Source organism: Lissotriton helveticus, chromosome 10, assembly GCF_964261635.1.
Source record: "Lissotriton helveticus chromosome 10, aLisHel1.1, whole genome shotgun sequence".
Lineage (NCBI taxonomy): Eukaryota > Metazoa > Chordata > Amphibia > Caudata > Salamandridae > Lissotriton > Lissotriton helveticus.
The window spans coordinates 341789507-341802668 of NC_136071.1; the positions used below are offsets into that span (position 1 = coordinate 341789507).

The 13162-nt window shown below is 46.0% G+C and overlaps 1 protein-coding gene across 31 annotated transcripts in view; it reads left to right on the top strand.

Moving 5' to 3' along the window:
• MAP4 (microtubule associated protein 4) overlaps positions 1 to 13162 on the top strand; it is a 1839191-nt gene that overhangs the window by 741866 nt on the left and 1084163 nt on the right. The window lies entirely within an intron of this gene.

Below are 13162 nucleotides of genomic sequence, written 5' to 3' on the forward strand. Positions count from 1 at the left end.
CTATTATATATTTTTCTGAAGCTGCAATTGGGAAAGGTGGGGATATGCTTTTGCTCCTGAAAGCAGGGCGAGTTTCTTCTTGGCTTTCAAGTCAGAGTCCCTTGATTAAGCTTGCCTTGTTGCTGTCCTAAAGCCCACCGCTTTTAAGATCGTATTTATCTGATTGCTCATAAAAACATATTTTTCTGCAAAGGTGCAGGAAGAATGAGGTAAAAATGATTTGTTTATGAAGCTCGGTCCTCAGTTAATATGGGCTCAAATTAAAGGTCCATTTCTCTACTGCCAGTCCTCGCCATGATCACGGAGAAATTCCTGGTACGACTTCTCTCTGATCACCTTGAGACATGACGATAAGGGATTTTGCTGAAAGGTGGAAACATTGACTGACTGTTTTTGTCACTGTGGTTAAATACCTCACAAGTGTTTTACATGAGGAGCAACACTGTGGGCCTCTCTTATCTTTCACTGCTTTTGACAGGGTGGCCAATTTCACCTTAATCTATCATTTGGTGAAGGTGGGTTAAGGTTTGGCCCTAGATCTATTATTAACGGCACTTAAAACACGCACAGCTATTCAAAGGAGTGTCCCTGCACGTACCCTACTAGGCTGTTAGGAGGGACAAGACAGTTTATTTAAAGATCAAGGTTTTCAGTTTCTTTCTAAATAACCCAGCATCCCTCACAGCTCGTCACTCAGGCAGGAGTTGATTCCAGGCCACAGCCTCCAACCGGGTCAATGATCTGCCACCAGCCCTGTCCTTGAGGACCCTAGGAGTGCAACCCTTTGGTTTGTTTGAGGATCACAATTGCCTCGACGGTGTTTAGAAGCTGAATCATGAACTCAAATAGGATGGCCATTACTGTATAAGGCGGAATGTACCAACACCAGGGATTTTGTCTAAATAAAGACTGTTCTTGGTACTCATACTTTGTTTTAAACTGCTAGTTGTCTTGTGTAAAACCTCAGGGTCCCTTATTATTCCCTGTTCCTTTTAATGTATAGGTGCAAAATTCGGCCAAGTTATAAGATCTCTTGGTGCAGAAACCACCAACTGGCAGCGAATCCTTAATGTTGACCTGTGCCTGGCTAAACTGCAGAGCACTTCAGGTTTGTCTTTGGCCATTCAGGCCTGGATGAAGTCATTTTTGAAGTGCATGTTCAACACAACTGGGCAATTATTTCTAGGCCTGAGCAGTTTGTGGAGCCCTGCCTTCTGTCCTGTTAATCTGAGACCTGTGCCATCTCCAGCCTCCCAAGGTCAAAAGCCTTCGTTTCCTTTATAACAAGAAATCTGATTAGAGAGATCATGTTAATTATGTCATGACACACTGCTGTTTTCAGATAAAACTGTTAGGAAAAGTATCCCCTTTGTGACAGGGCATGCGTGACCTCTGGAAAGTAAAAGCAACCGTTCCCTCTAGAATTTACTAGGCCAACACCTTCTTCTTGGGACTCTATGCCAGTCATATTCAGCAGCTGCAGATCACTCAAAATATGGTGTCCAGACTGGTCTATCACCTGAGGACATTTGACCATATCTTCAAAACAATCTGTTCTGGCTCCTTGAGTTGGTGTGCATTAAATCTAAGGCACCCTTATTTGTGCACATAGCCTTTTACCTGACTGGACTATGGAGTGTTTTCTGAAGTAGTGTTCAGTATGCCTCTGTACGTTTGTACCACTCTAGGTGTTCTTTATTTTGAAATCCCTCTTTAAACTGTTGCAGCTCAGTGGCTGTGCCTTCTTGTTTTGCACGCAGTGATTCTCTATTCACCGTCTGTAACGCAACTGGTGCTCCTGTAGAGCGCTCAGATAACTTCGGGTCGAGTTTGCGCTATATAAAACTCCCCCAAAAACTGCTGATAGCACTCACCCTTTCTGGTGTCAAACGACTTTTCTGTTCGCAGCATCCTTAAGTGACATTTTCTGCTGGTTACAGCTGACATTTTCGCGTTTAGTTTAGTTTTTAGTGATTTTCCAGGTTAGGGCTGCAGTTCTAGTTTCTAGATGCCCTTGAGTAGTCGCCAGACTGACATCCTACTCGCTCACTGTTCTTGGGAATTTAGTAACCTTGTGTCTAGGTATTTAGTTATTTGTTGAAGAGCTTTTATCTGGAACTGCAGTGTTGTGGCTTCTTCCTTATTACTTATTGTTCCACCTGCTTCGGTTTCTGCCATCATCTTCATGTCTTGCCAGATTCCATTGAGCATGCAATTTCACTCTCCACTCTCAATGTGAAACTTTCCAGGAAGGTTCGGTAAGAAGAACAAAGTTGATAGGGGTCGAAAGGAGGGTGCTTTTGGATCATAGGTAGTCTGAAAAGTAGTCTCTATGCTATAAATCCCATAAACGTCGGACGTTTTACTGTGATGTGAAAAAGAAAATAGACCCTGTTAAGTTTCTGTGATTTTACATATTCATTTATATCTGACGTTCATCTAGTCCCTTTGAAATCCTAACAGTGGATCGTTTTACCAGATGCAACAAACAGCAAAATCTCGCCTTGTCATCATTATGTTGCTTAGTTTATGAACTATGTTCATGGGAGCAAGGACAGCTTGGTTGTAATTACAGCTATTCCACTTGACCAAAGTCTGACATTGCCCTGGACTTTAGAAATATGAGTCCGACTATATGCCACCTTAGACTGCAGTCTGTCAGTACCTGGACTGATGCCAGTTGGGTCAGGGCGCTGGTTCCATCAGCTGGCCCTTAGGCATTGGAAGCTGGACCAGAGACTGTGGATGTTGTGCTGCTGAAACCAGGATCTGTAATGGATGAAGTAGCACTTCATCTGGACTTGAGGCATGGGGTGGGTTGAGGAAGGGGCCTCTCTGACTCTTCGTTTCATACTTTAGGAAGGAGTCTGAAAGAGTATTGAGAACAGCTTGCAGTCAGATCAACAGGGGGTTGAAAGATGCCTCAATTTTGGGGTTGTTGCATTTGGTCCACTCAACTGGACGAATCAGTGCTGCCCACCACGGAGTTTTCCATCTGCTTAGTTAGAAACCACTAGGGAGTGTGCTGAAGAGACTGACTGGGTTTACAGGGGAAGACCCCTGTGAGACCAACTACATCCTGTGTTTTTAGCTGCACTAAAGCATGAAACATGGTAGCCACTAATTAGTGGGGAATGCCCGGTCTAGTCATGTTCCATCTGCCAGCCTAATTTAATACTATTGTCAATTAACGTCTCTGTTCCTTACTTTGTACAGGAGGACATTTGGAGTGTTTGTGACTTGGGGCAGGCCAGGGGAAGCCAATGTGTAAAAGTAGGTTCGTTTCAGTTGTTAGAGTCAGGGTGGACTATGTTGACCCTCAGTGGTATTTGATTTCAGCCATACATTTTAACATCTTTGACATATGCTTCAGGATCCTATAAAATTCTGAAACATCATTCTGCAGCTGCCACGTTTGTGTTATTGCACCGTAGGATGACTTTTGGGCCCTCAATTCTTGGCCGAGGGGGGCCTCATGTGTTAGTCCTAGCAACCTTACAGTCAGCGGAGCAAAGCCGGATGTGATCTTGATAGGCAATACTACTAAATGAAGGGAATTGAACACTCTTCTGTAGCCCACCAGCCTGCTAGGCCTCCCAGCACCCTTGGCAAACAACATAGGGGATTACTAGGATGCTGAGATGAATTGTAAAATCCTAATCCGCTCCATAATCAAACCAAGGTTTTTCTGCCTCAGTCATCTTAAGCAATCAGACTCATACATTTTCAAAAAACATAATTGAAGGATAGTTGGGACACTCGTAACTCGAAATGTAACTATAGACATACTCGTTTGGGAGGCTTTCCCCTATGTCAGATTGCCAGACGTCAACGTGTATAAAACACAGATGACACCTGAATTTAAACATCAGATAGGGAGTGTTTTGGGGGAATTCGGGTGGTTATACTGGCTGCTTGTTCAGAAACAATTCTCTTTGAAAATCTTGGGTTTTATTTAAAAATACCTCAACAATCATGACCCCCTTTACGTTCGCGAAAATAGATGGCTCATATTGCCTGGTAGATATTTGAGTTCATCCAGTCTTGGACTTTCAACTCTCCCAAAGATTTGCCTTCACTGGAAACAGATCAACAACTCTGTTATGGGCACAAGAACAGAATGCCCTGCGGTCTGAAGTATTTAAAAAAAAATCCTTATTCATTTCCAGTGGGTTGTTAAAACCTACCTGTCAGAAATAGCATTATTAATTGGGGTCGGGGGGGCCCCACCCTGCTCAATATACCCAGTCTGGTTAGGTCAAAACAGTTCTGAGAGAATCTTTGTTCAGCTCCTGGTATCCAACGCACAAGCAGCAGCAATCTCCAGAGAAGTGTTTGCTAACTTCAAGCAGTACCAACAACTTCAAAGTAAAGGTAATACAGTAAACTTCCCAAACCAGTTTAGAAAAATAGCGAACAATTTGAGCAAAAAGACACCAAGATCAGCAAAGTAGGTTAAGGGGATTACTTCTAAGGCAAAACACTATATAAACTCCTCTATTAACAGTGGACTGGGGCCTAGGCAACATTTCAGACTGACCTTAATGGAGTGGATGGCAGATAAAGGAAGTAGGGCAAAGGTTTCGCTTTTGGACTTAGTCTCCAACTACTGGGAAAGTCTTCTGGTAAGTCCTGCAGCCCATGCTCCTCACAGCACAATTGTGGGTACCAAACCTCCTGCACGGTCTAGTTCTCTTTAGTCTGCTGGGCCCTTACTGACTCAGGAGTCCATGTGTGAGTCATTGTATTCCTGCAGGAATTAGAAGTTAGGATTCTTCTTCCAGCAGGGTCTTTTTCTGCAGATGGAGTCTTCCCAGGTCAAGAAATATTGTGAGGTGGTGGAGGTGCCAGATTTATTCTATGGACTAGTCAGTGATTGGAGGAATTCTACCGCCCAATCCAGTCATGCATGTCTTTAGCTCCTTGGTCACTCTCCTACCTGACTAGTTCAAATCTGGTTTTCCTTCCTGCTGTGGTTGGAGCTTTGTAGTCTAGATGGGCTCTTTGTTGTGCTAGCTGTTCCTATCAAATACCAGAGATCCAGTCTCTGTTAAATGTTACCCAGTTTATACCTATTGGCCTTTCCTCACCCAAAGGCAAGCTAGTGTCCACTGAATCGGAATAGTCAATTCTTGCAGACAAATAGTTGTATTCAGCCCTGAAAGTGTGATGAGTGGGAGAACTTGGTTTTTGCAAGTTCTTGCTCAGTCAGCCTAAAGTGCATTTTTACAAAGTTACTCTTCTGCTTAAGTTATCAAAAATCAGTTTTTACAATTAAATTCGATTTTTAAAACTAAGGTAAATGACTTTTAAGCATTTGTATAGCCTTTTCATAAGCAGATACAAAATAAAGAGTTAAATCCCACTTAAGCCTGTTAGAAAAATGTCTTCCCAGCCCGACCAAATAAAATATATTCGGACTTTTACTTCACTGTGAGGGCACACTTAATCCCATTATGTACGGTGCCCTATTTTTAAATGTTCACTAGCCTTTAGGCTTACAATGCCCATTTTAAGGGGTGATTTATGGATATATACCAGTAGGCATTTGCTACATAGCAAATGCTGTTTCTCTCCCGTGTATCACTGCTGTGCATTTAAACTGCAACCTAGGCAGAGCACAGTGATGCCCATGGCAGAAATATATTTTTGTCATATATATGGGTGATGTAAATACAAACTGCAGCCCATATGACATTAAACTTTCCATGCCACTCGAGGCCCCATTTACAATGGATTTATAGGTACGTTAAATAGGCCAAACAAGGGGTTTCAATGTAGTCAACGGCACTTTACTACAGGTTAGCACTGGTAAAGCACACAGAGTCCTATAGCCAGTGAAAATAAGGTCCTGGAAAACAAAAAAGCAAAACAGCTGGGGTGACCATGCAGAAAAGGTGAATGTGCTACACTATCTTTTCTGTAACCGGTGCAAGATCAGTAAGCAAATAATCATTTTGGGCCATTGTTTTATTAATTCACTGTGGGGCTAGATCCAATTTAAATAGTGGTTTCTCACTGTTTCATTGGCCTCTCTTCTAGGATGGTTTGCTTCATTTCATATTTCTTCATTACACGTTATGGCCCTCATTTACGTTATGGAGTAGTACAAAATACAGACAATACTTAAATAGCTACATTCATTTGTATGCTGGTTCAAAAAGTTAATGTGTTTTTGTTACTAGAGGTGGTTTAGGCTTATAGATTTAAGGTGACTGTAGGAAAGTTGGATCTGCTTTTATGGTTACCCCCCACTTTTTTTGCCTGGTTTGATGCTGTTTGACTAGTCTGACTGGGATTCTGCTAATCAGGACCCCAGTCTCTGTGCTTTCTTCCCTAAATTGGTATGGTAAGTACTTGGCTACATCCCAGATTGGAAACTGGTGTACCCTTATCAGTCACTAGTATATGGTACTGAGGTACCCAGGTCATAGGTACACCAGGGGTCCCCCATGGGCTGAAGCATGTATTATGCCACCCGCTATATAAAACTTTATCAATAAATGAGGGACAACTCAAACTGTAACTACAGGCCTGCCATTGCAGCCTGTGTAAGCTGGTGTTAGCACCACTCACAAAATATCTAGGTTCTAGGGTCACTGCATTTAAAACCTATGAGTCACCCGTAAAGCAGGCCTTTCAATCCTGAAGGCAAGGTGCTTGGTTCTAAGTGTGGGGGTGAACCTGCATGAGCAGGGCACCCCTACAGCCTTCGGAGTCCTTTCTCCCGGGCTGTAAGTGCATCAGCCATTAAGATGCATAGAGTGGCCATGCGTAATTAGGCGATGACCATCTCTAAACTGGCTGCAATGAACCCTATCATGTTTGGTATTAAACATGTTGGAATCATACCTCCCACACTGTAACTGGTGTGGGAGGTATGATTCCATGCACTGTAAAGCTCCTCCGGGATGTCCTCAGTGCACCCAGTACCAGTCTTCTAGACCCGGACAGCACAACTTGGATGCTGCTGACCAGAGACACGAGTCTGCCCTCCTGCTGCAGAGCCAAGCTCAAGCAGAGAAATGCAGAACTTGAAGTATCCTGTCACAGGGAGGTGTGACCACCTCCCATAAAGGGTTTAGTGTATTGGGGCCGGGTGGGAGTGCTTGCTAGCTCCACTCCATCTGCTTGAAGGGCGCACTTGGTGCCCTCCCTGCATAGTCCAGTTCAAACCACCTCAGGGAACCTTCTAAGACACCTTAAGGCATCTCCCTTGAAGTGAAGGAGTCACTTCCCTGCATCTGCAGGCACCCCAACTAAGCTGACCGGACTGCTGATCCTGTGCTCCCACAGACTCCGAAAGGCTCAGCAACACAGATGGTGGTTCTTCACACCCCTTGAGGCATGCCCTGTCCTCTCACCAAGTTTGAGGCCAGTATCCCTCGTCGGAGCCGCCTGAACGGGACCCCTGTGCACCGCGTGGACTTGCAGTTGCAAAGGCTTTGGGCTCCAAGTACCCCCATCCTCGAGCAACTCCAGTGACCAAGATCTTCGTCCTCTGTGCATCACTTACGCCATGGGCCTGCATCTTTGGTGAGCTGCTCGAGGTCCTCCTGCGACGTCCGTTCCTCCAGCCTGTGGGTCCTCTCGAGGGTCATCTTTGAATTCTGGTGGCTCCCCTGATTGCTCAGGGCCTACCCTGCTTGTGGTTAGTCACCTGGACCTTGCTGGTCCCGACTCTGCACCTTCTTCGATTTCCACGTTGTTTGCAGTTGCCAAGTCTTGTTGGTGCTCTCGACGGACACCAACCCTTCAGTTCTTGACATCAGATGTGAGACAGCTTGTGAACAGCTGGTCTTCCACAGCGTCACCTAGTCCTTACAGCTGCAGCTCCAAGGTCACTGTCATCTCTCCTGCAACACTCTACATCGGTGGACATTTGTCTTCCTTGCCTCCTGGTCACTCCTGAGTGGCATAGACTCTGTACCCTCTGCTTGCAGGTACTGTTCAACTTGTGAATGCACCTTTGGGTTCCACCAGACACTGTCATCTTCCTCAGCAGCGGCATCTTCCTGAAGTCCGCCATTAGGTTCTAACTGCGGTTTCCGACGCCACTTCACACCTATGCACCCGGCTTCCCTGGTGTAGGTATCCTGGTTCCTAGGGTGTCTACGGATGGGGTGGCTCTCCAACCTTCTGTCTTCCGCTGGGTTTCTTCAGGGTCCACGGGGAAGGGTCTTTCTTCTTTAAAACTGCAATGTACCCATTGAATTGCATTGATCCCTCTGTTGTGTTTCCACTCTGTACACGGCCTCCATGGGACTCCTGGTTACTTACCAATGGTGGTTCCCTGGGTCCCCAGCACTTCTACATTTTCTGGTATAGTCTTGGCTCGAGTTGGGGTTCACATACCACTATTTCACTATATGGTTTTATCTCCCCCTGGTGACGACTGTGTATTCTGTGCTACTTAACTGTTTCTATTGAAAAGAATTGTGTGCATTGTCTATCTCTCCTGCTAGACCGGATCTATGGCCCTGATTTATTAGTGCTTATGGGAATTGTAGTCCTGATGTTGCCTAGGTGTTCAGCAATGAGTCCCACCTGATTTGTTTGTTGCTGGAAGCCTAATTATCCACGTGAGGGGGATCTGTGCATTGTTACATTGGATCAAATATGTATTCCTCAGTCATTTTGCAGTATATTTGTTTTGCACCACATCCCTACAACGTGTAATACCGCTTTCTTATTGAACCCACTTAGGGCTGAATCTAACTTCTACGACTCAAACCTTCCCTACCACTCAGACCTTCCCTCTTCCTTTTGTTTTGTAACTTGGTGAGTTATAGGTGGTGGTGTATAACGGCACACATGAAAATCTGAAGTAGTATCACCCTGTCAACCAGTGGTGACTTCCTCATGTATACAAATGTCTGAACTCTATTAATTTTGGTATAAAGTATTGTAGTAGTCCCCAAACTACTTCATCATTTAGCCTCACTTATTAGTCTGGAGGTGATAAATCCATCTTTGTTTTTAATAAATGAGTCTTTGGTAGGCGTTCTCAGATTAGTCATGTAATTATTCTATGACCACCCATTTTGTCATTTCCACAGAACCTCGTTTACCAAAACTATTTTCAATTTTGTTATTCTTTTTACATTTTATGGTGCTATGGTGTTTAATTCTGATCTTTAATAGTTGTCATGCCTTCATGATGTAGGTTGCAAGGGCAGGTGAAACTACAGATAACTTGTGAATTACAGTCTGTGTGCGTTTTTAAATTCCATGAGTCTGTAAATCTAGCCCTACTTCTTTTGTTATACGCGTTAGTATGCATAAATTGCAGTCACCACAGGGATTGTGTTCAGTTATTGAAGGAAGGTTCCCTAGCGACTTTAAATGAGTCTTACCTTTTATGATTTCTTTTTTCGTCTGGTATGGATAATTCTGTTTTGTTATTGACTTCAATCTTTTGAATGCAGATATTAGTTTGTTACACTCCAGGGAGGCAGTTGTTAAGATTTTCCAATTTGATTTTTAATCATTTTTTGCCATGTTTGAACGGAACACTGTATGTTGTAACACATGCCAATTTACCCAGCTCTGTCTTTTTTGTTTTCAGTAGATTTTCCCGAGGAATAATGTTGGCCCTTTTTATAGCCTGGTTGATTTACTTGGCAGTTTCTCTGATAACTTGTCTGCATTTTTCATAAAATTCATTTTCTTTGAGCAATTCCTTTGTAATCTCAGGAATTGACCGACGGATAGATTCGCTCTGAATGCCCTATAATGAAAAGTATCAAAGCGCAACACGTTGTTGTGGTCTGTGGATTTATTAAAGTTTTTGCATTTTAGGAACTTGTCATGAGTCCTAATTTTCCAGTGCAGGAATTTTGCTTCTCCCTGCTTGCTATCATGGTGAAATTAAGTAACCCATTAATATTGTTGATCCACTTGCTGAATTACGTTAGGTGTTTATCATCACCTCTCCAGATTACAAGCCTGTTGCCTATATACTGTTTACAGATGTGTGTTTTCAATGCATGGATTTTTTTAATTCAAAATATTTCTTATATCAAATTCATCTACATAGAACCCAACCATTCTGGGCACAAATGTGCTTCCCATAGATGTAGCGTGGATTTGGACAAAAACAAAATCCTCCTCCTACTGAAAATAGTTTCTAGTTAGTGTCATATGTGCACAATCTTGCACAAGATCTTAGCCCCCACCCCACAAGCAAATATTAAATGGATGTGCACACTGACGAAAACCACATGTAAAGTTAACTATATATCTATACATATATCTCAATACCATTGATCAGAGAAAATACCTCACCAGCTGCAATATCTTCATCTTGACCATCCCAAGGCTGGGGGTCCCAGATAACAATCCTAGGGCCAAGAGACTAGTCAAGTCGGGAAAAGCAGCTTTGAGCAGATGCGTCCACCTCACAGGAGAGATCCAATTTGAGGCAAGAAACCCTAGTTTATATTATATTCTCAATGCACGAGAATTTTCGAGAAGACACCCTCTACGTCAAGGAAACTCACCAGAACTGGCAAGGTTCCTGCTAGCATTCCAAGGCAAAGGATTTCTCATGCATTCTCCTTGCATGTCCCACACTACATGTTCCAGTCTCTTATCTTGGTAAAGCTTGAAAAAGTAGAAAACATTTCAAAAAGTGCAAAAAAACCCACTCTCAAATAGGAAGACAATCTTGAGCACAAATAACCTGAATAACGGAGTAAGCGGGGGCGGGCGTGCGTGTGCGTGCGTGTGCGTGTGTGCGTGTGTGTGTGGGTGTGTGTGTGGGGGGAGGGTGTGGGTGTGGGGGGGAGTGTGGGTGTGGGGGGGTAGTGTGGGTGTGGGGGGGGTAGTGTGGGTGTGGGGGGAGTGTGGGTGTGGGGGGAGTGTGGGTGTGGGGGGAGTGTGGGTGTGTGTGTGTGTGTGGGGGGGGTGTGTGTGTGTGTATGTATCGCATACTTCTATAGCACAGACTGTCACCCAGAGGGTATCCTGGCGCTTTGACTCTACCTGACCATCACGCACACCTAAAATTATACCACCCTAGGAAAAAGACAAGTCTTCAATCCTTTTTTAAAGGGAATGAATTCCCCGGCACTCCTTAAGAACAGAGGAAGGGAGTTCCAGAATTTGGCAGCAGTGAATCCAAAGGAACGACCGCCCATCCGTATCCTCTGAATTCTTGGAACTGTCGCCAGACATGCCGATGTAGATCGCAGAAGTCTAGCTGTGGAGTACCAGGAAAAAAGCTCTTGCAGCAAGACAGGCCCCTGTCCATGAAAGGCTCTGAAGACTAAGCAGGACGCTTTGAAACAAATGCGTTGGTGAACAGGCAACCAGTGGAGATCTTTGAGCGCCAAGGATGAAGAGGCTGAGCGCAACCGAGAGAGGGCCAACTTAGCTGCCATGTTCTGTATGCGCTGCAGCGTACCGATCAAGGTGCTAGGAGCACCCAGAAGTAGTGTGTTGCAGTAATCAAGCCTGCTAAGAATAATACTGCTCACTACCTCTGGTCTAGCTTGAGCCGGAAGCATGGGAAGAATTTTACGTAACATGCGGAGCAACGACATACATGTGGCAACTGTCTTGTTAACAAAGACATCCAACTGTAAGTTTGGTCCAAACATGACGCCCAAGTTACGGGCGGAGGCCGCCGCCGCAACTGTGCCCAGGGAAGAAGTAGGCCAGAAGTCTGCCGGCAGAGGACGGGGGATACGATCTATAGAGCAGTGCAGCACCTCCATTTTAGAGCCATTAAACTGAAGGGAGTTCTGTCGCAACCAGTCCGCCGTGGCTGTCATGCAGCAATGAAAGGTCTCCTGAGACAAGGCATTTCTGCCTTCAAAGGAGAAACTGAGCTGCGTGTCGTCAGCATAATTAATTACCGTAAGCCCGAATGATCTGATCAACCTGACTGTTGGACCCAGCCTCGTGGCGTGGTTCGCGCCTGTCCCACCACACCCTGCGAGCTTAGGCCTGCACCCTGGGCCCCCTGCGCAGCATCCCCGTAAGAGTAGCCTGCACCCTGAAGCCTGGTCGTCTCTTCCCCGATAAGCCCGAGCCCCCGTAACCCACAACCAGGTCCGCCTGTCCCCGTCCCGCTCCCGGCTCCGAGCACCTAACCTTGCATGCCCCACAAGGCCGGGCAGCCATTTTCCCTTCCCGAGATCCCTGTCTCCCTGGGCCTAGCGTGACCCCGGCCCCAGCGAAACCCAGACTCCAAAGGCGCGCCAGTCCCGGCTGGGGGTAAAGGGCTCCCCGAGTGTGATAAGCCAGGCAGTTTCGATGGCACCTCCGGCCTCCCCTGAGAGACTGGTATCTGTCACACCTTTGGCCCTCCCCTGTGGGCCATTTTCGATCGCACCTTTGGCTACCTGAGTGCTGGCTCCAGACCTGCTGGGCGTCTGGGAATTCCCGGACCCATTTCTCAAAGGATCAAAGAGCCAACCGCTGGACCTCGCCGACGACCAGCCCCCAGGGCTGGAGACCTCCGCCTGCGAGGGTCCGGACTTCAAAGAGCCCCTGGATTATATCTGGGCCCGCCCGACAACTAGCGGGCAGTTGTATCTTGGACCTGAAGCCTGCTGATCTGATCGCGGCTGACCCTAAGAAGAACTCATCTGGAACATCTGAGCCCTGCTGACGCTGTCGCGGCTCAAGCTGAACTGTAACCATCGGAGCCCTGCTGACGCGGTCGCAGCTCAAGCTGAACTGTAACCATCGGAGCCCTGCTGACGCTGTCGCGGCTCAAGCTGAACTATAACCATCGGAGCCCTGCTGACGCTGTCGCGGCTCAAGCTGAACTATAACCATCGGAGCCCTGCTGACGCTGTCGCGGCTCAAGCTGAACTATAACCATCGGAGCCCTGCTGACGCTGTCGCGGCTCCTCCCGAACTTCTCCAGATCAAGCCCTGCTGACCTCGTCGCGGCTCGAGGAGTACTCTGGTCCGGCTGGACCATCGAGACCACCATCACGACCGAGCCGACTCGACGTAAGTGAAGCAGCCAGTACGACCACCATCTTCCGTATCCCCCAGCTCGAGGATTGAGAGCTGTGCGCTGGATACGGCTCGTACAGGCCCTGAGACTAAAAGACTGTCCCGCTTCCCCCTTTCCGAACCCTCCAAGACCTTGTGGTCCTTCGACCACTGTGTAAATAAGAGTGCTTCCTTCTTTTATCCCTTA